Source organism: Sinocyclocheilus anshuiensis, unplaced genomic scaffold, assembly GCF_001515605.1.
Source record: "Sinocyclocheilus anshuiensis isolate Anshui unplaced genomic scaffold, SAMN03320099.WGS_v1.1 scaffold50, whole genome shotgun sequence".
NCBI lineage: Eukaryota > Metazoa > Chordata > Actinopteri > Cypriniformes > Cyprinidae > Sinocyclocheilus > Sinocyclocheilus anshuiensis.
Window position 1 is genome coordinate 2,477,372 of NW_015542382.1, and position 5,964 is coordinate 2,483,335.

Consider the following 5,964-nt stretch of genomic DNA (forward strand, 5'->3'; position numbering starts at 1 on the left):
CAAATATATATGGACAAATATATATATATATATATATATATATACAAATATACATACAGAAATACTATTAAAAACCATTGCAACAACAGAGACTTAACAAGAAAATGAAGGTAGCTGATTTGAATTTGAATGTGAATTTCTTCTTGGATTAAGTCTAAAAATCTCCCTTCAGATGCTAAAGTAAATTTGGCTCTTTCTTAAAAGACATGCCGCTGGTGTGTTACGTGCTTCTGTTTTTGTTTTGTGCTGATGAAGGAGGTTAAAATTACCAACACATCGTCACAGAGGAGGAATGAGGCACAACAGCTGTTGCACAGGAGAAAGAACGTTCTGGCGTGACAAACCGTACCGAATGCATCAGCGGTCCAAGAACCACAGCGCTGTCCACGCAACGTCTCGTCACTACAATATCAGCCCCGAGGTCCAGGCACCGTTTAATAGGGAGGGCGCTGTGACATAAAGACACAAGAAAGCTGAATCTCATATGCACAAACCACCAGTCCGGCTCCAGGCATGAATAACAGACAGAACCAATGACACGCTGTAATTAACTTGTAGTTCATACCCCAAATACGCATTCATGCTGTGGACGGTCTTTGGAAGTGGTTTCTTTCCCTCTGAATCAGGCATCCTGAGTTCAGTCAAAGAGTCTTTCTAGGATACACAACAAACCAGAAGATCACAAGGAAGATTTCAACACTGTCTGAACGTTTCTCAGTAAGGATATACTATAATGAGTGCTGTGGCTGTGTAGAAATCACTACTACTATCACGCATACTTAATTTAGGGACTCCTAACAATTACTGCAAAAAGTAGTATTAAAACCCCTTAACTGTCACCGTCCCACCTGTGGGACACTTGGCACTCTTTTTTTTTGTTGTCCTTTTTCTCTATCAAATCCTTTAGTAATCATAATAAATCATATATCATTTGAAAGCTTAGAAGCCCAAGATTCATCCTGTGAAAACCATTTTGAAATTGGACATTGCGTTACCATGGAAATGTTACTTTAAAATCTTTTGGCGGTCTCCTCCCCCTTAGTGAGCGGTGTCAAGTGTCATATTACAAAATGCATTACGCTCTTTTACAATCAAAACTTTTTATAATCTTGACAAAAAACATATCATTGGAAAGGTCTGAGTCTCAGGATTCCATATTTGGTGGAATATAGAAGTAATATTGACAGAGAAATCTAGACATTTGTGACAGAATAATGCATTAAAAAATTTAATGGAGTTTGGATGGCACCCGGTGGCTGTTTGTGGTATAACGCCCTAAATAAAATCTCACAGGAACCTCAATTTTTTTCATATCAACTTCAAATTTGGAACATAACTTATTTAGACATAAGGCTTTAATTTTATACCAATTTTAGAGTAAAACCTGTTATGTAAAATAATTATTATATATAAAATAAGATAAAATTAATATAGTGCATTTTCTTTACAGTAAATTTAAACTACCATAACTTTTTGATACTTTTGCGATAATCTGCTGATTTTCTTCTTTAAAAAGAGACCAAACTTATGTCTGTATTCCAAAGTGTTCATAAATTACAACAATTTAAGTTTGGATAGCGCACCTGCATGCCTATTTTAAAAAATGGGGGGTTACACTATTAACTATAGACTACCTGCAAAGCTAAATTTTCAGCATCAATACTCCAGTATTCAGTGTCACATGATCCATCAGAAATCATACTAATATACTGATTTGGTGCTGAAAAAACATTTCTTATTATTTATAATCTTGGAAACAGTTGTGCTGCTTAATGTTCTTCTAGAAACTTTGATACATTTTTTTCATGATTTTTTTAATAGAAAGTTCAAAAGAACTGTATTTATTTGAAATAGAAATCTTTTGTGACATTATAAATGTCTTTACTGTCGGTTTTGATCAATTTTATGTGAACAGCAGAATAAGTATAGTAGTACTTATACTTTGTAAAACTCTAGTAACTATCAGACAACGTGTGCTGAAGTCAATAAATATTCAAAACTTTTTTGTTTGTTGTGCTGTATGTATCTGATATGATTTTCATCTTGGATTACACTGAGACCTAGTGGTGTGGCTGTAGCATCATGCAAAATCATCTTATTAAGTGAAAGTGTCCATTAAGAGGGTGGTTACTGAGATAAAATGAGTAGTATTCACCTGGTCATGTGAGGTCAACATGTCAGCTCCCATGAGACAAATGCATGCCCATGAATTACATAAGCATAAATTAAGTTCAATTACCTGTGGCATTAGGTCATCACCAGTCACCACAGCTACCTTCAAGTCAAGTCCCGCCTTTTGAACTACTTCCTGTAGAGCTGCTCCACAGGCAAGAGGATTGACACCTCCAGCATTACTGACCACACGAATACCTGCAGGACACAAAAGCACATCTTCAACGTGTCTGAAATGACTGAAGATGAACATTATTCATGATATTAAAAAAAATCTAAATCTAGTTAGTATTTCCATAAAATATAGTGATTAAAAATTAAACATTTTATATTATATTATATTATGTTATATTATATAGGTTAGGTTATCTTAGATTAGATTATAACATAAAACAGCCTAGAAAAAAATCATAACTTATCTTATCATAACTTTAAGGTTTACCTTTTTTGCTGATATCCTTAATAAATGGAGAAAGGGAAAGGACAAAATCAGGAGCATATCCCATATTCTGAAAGAAAAGAACATTCTTAGAGTCAATACAAGTGTACAGTATATTATAATAAGCACATAATAAAAGTCAAAAATAGTATTGAATACCACAGAATCACTCTGAATTTATTATCATTACAAATATTTATTATTATTACAAAAGCAGTTTTATGGCTCAGATCAGGTATGAATAACACTTTAAGGTAAGGTTTAGGATGGAGGAATAACTTACAGGTGCTTTGGCTTTGGCTGCTGAGAGCAGTGACATGGTGATTTCAGACAGATAATCAAACACAAGGAAATCCAATTTCCCACCATATATGAGCTGAGGAACTGCATGGAAGAGATTTTTCAAGGGATGATTGTTTTTTTTGTTGTTGTTTTTTTTTTTTACATATTTTCATCAAGATATATACTGGCCCAAACAATTGGTCACATAAGCCACACTTAGAAATGTATGACTGAATACAAAAACGAATTATCAAATCAAGTGGCATTTATTGTTGATGAATATTCCATTAGCATACGTTCCCAGGCAAAATATTTCACACTTAGCTTTTTAGGATAAAACAGGGCCGTTTAAAAGAAAAAGAAAAAGAAAAATGTTTGGACACTGTGGTCGTTACATGTTAGTTGAACATCTTTTATGAACATACATTCACTAAAATGAGCTTGAGAGCAGTTGGGAGAAAAGTTATAGTGTAATTTGTTTACAGATACACAGTTATTTTGATGTGTTTTTATCGAATGTTGTGACCTTCACCCAATAAATGTGGTTTAAGACACTCTTTCTAAGGTTAGAAAGAGTGAAAAGGCGTGATATTATGCGTCGGTGACATCTAGTGGTCAGTCAAGAAACTACACGCGGAAAGAATTTAGTTCGCTTGTTCTGTGCAAGTCCGTCCTTATCAAGAACTATTATGCATAGGAATAATAACTTATAGTCACTGTCAAATCATATAAAGTAAAGTAATTTTATTCAAATACCTGACGTTGCAGTATCCCCCCAAAACCCTGACGCGCATCCGATACGAACAGTTTTATGTGCTGATGAGGCGTAATGTCTGTTACTGCTTCTGTAACGTGAGTCTCTTGTAAAACATCTGACAGTAGTTGCAGATTCACTGAAACTGTGCGAGTATAAAGCATTATTCCTGCAGAAAGGCAGCGGTGAAGCTGAACAAACTCTCACTGTCAACCGATGCAAACTCCCGGATATGCGCGCGAGGTTCGTCATGCTCGCCAAACGCATTTCTCGTTGAATTGATTTATTTATTTGTATCTTTCTGTGTACAGACGGCTGTGCACTTAGGCTACTACAAAACTTAACAGTCAAAAGTACAATCTCGTACCACAAACAATCTCATCCGTGTAGGACCAATCAAGTTATCGTGGTTCCTACAAGTGATGTTTCGTTCTGTGCCGAGGCTTCGGAGCAGGAAGCGGTTCGAATCTTGTAAATCCACCGTCCTCTGCCCTGTTAAACTCAGCCACTTTCCAGTATTAGACTAATAATATTGACCCTCCTGCCTATTATGAGCAAAGACTTGATTTACACACATTTGATAGCCCCATTCATTTCAAGCCAATAGGTTTATTACACAGCTATGTTATACAATCATTTATATACCACGAGAAAATACACATTATATTCATATAAACAGATTAGTCTATGTGGAAATTGATTTTTTTTTCTTCACCGTTATTTCTAAGCCTTAACTGGCGCGAAATACAGTGTATCACAGACCACCTCAGGTCATCTGTAATGTAGCTGCTTGTTTTACACTCTTTGGCCATCAGGTGGTATTGTGAGCAAACGAAGCCTCGAGAAATTAACCCTTTTGTGAACCACTTGGCTGAAAAGCTTCAATGCATTATGAGGCTTCATCTCGCCATCACTAGTTCCTACTACTAGGCTAAATGGCATCTGCTATCCCATCATTTAATGCACTACAGATCTTTGTATTAAAATAGGTGAATTAAGGGTGATTGGGACATAAGGTCAAATGGGACAGTATAACTATTCAGAATTTATTTTCGTTGAGCCCCAGCTGTAAGACCACATAATTAAAACAGCATGCCCTCATTGGTGTGACATCATGTAGGTGGGCGGGGCAGGCATCAAACCGGAAGTTGACCATGAAATGCATGAACGGAGGAAAATGACATAAGCTTTTGCTAGTTTTCATAATAAGGTCCTAAAAATTCCATAGCTACTATATTATACAAGCCTTTGATGAAATATGATGCATTGCTTCTACAAAATTAGTAAAAAATGTGTTAATATCATGTTTCTATTTTCAGAATTAGGTTGTTTTATTTTGTCCCATCCACCCAAACACAATTTGGGTGGATGGGGACAGCATAATTTTGGGTGATTGGGACAGTGCTTAAAGGCATTGCTAATTAAGAAAATTATTTACTTTTTAACAGAGAACCATTGTATGTGCTCTGTATGCCCTAAATCAGTGGTTTCCAACCTTTGTATCTGTGCAAGCCCTAATCAACCACAAAAATATTCATGAACTAGCTAGATTTTGCTAAAATAAAAATTCTGAAATAGAAGCATTCTGAAATAGAAGCATTCTGAAAGTAGAAGCATTATAGATAACAATTGTTGCAGTAACAAACCCTATTTGTGTGTCTTTTAAAGGTTTGTGTGTTTGTCAAACAGTTAATTGGTGATGGGGCCACCCAACATATTTTTATTTTATTTATTTATTTATTTTGGACCGTTAGCACTTTTTTACTTGTCTATTTGATTATTAAAGGTTTTCAATTACTTTTGGACTTAAAGCCTTCTTTTACCAGTTACATGTGTTGTATGACTGAGAAATGAAGCTGAACAGAAATAAACGTTGACTCTTAATGATGAGAAAAGGAAATATTGCATATAAAATTATATCAAAGTATGAACTATCCTGTGCAATACAGTAAATATTCTTACACTACCCTAAATCAATGAAAAAATGTACTGTCCCAATCACCCAAACGTTGTGTCCCAATCACCCAAATGTTACCAAACAATTTTTTGGGGCTCAGTTTACAGAAAAGTGTACGTCACGCATCCTTTCATTATAATATAAAAGTTTTTCTTCTTCAAATTGGTAGTTAACATCTTCAGTATTACAGAAATGTATCATGTGTTGGGCTGATGTTTTTTTAAATTATGGCAAGAAACCTTGCACAAGGCGGAAATTCAAAAACTGCCCCAATCACCCTTAATTCGCCCTAGCTGAAATTGTTTATTTGAAAAAAATATCTATCTATCTATCTATCTATCTATCTATCTATATATATAT

At 35.0% G+C, this 5,964-nt stretch overlaps 1 pseudogene; it reads right to left on the bottom strand.

The window, feature by feature from the left end:
• Positions 1 to 3,995, bottom strand: part of LOC107692635 (uncharacterized) — a 19,350-nt pseudogene extending 15,355 nt beyond the window's left edge.
• Positions 3,996 to 5,964: the final 1,969 nt, after the last annotated feature.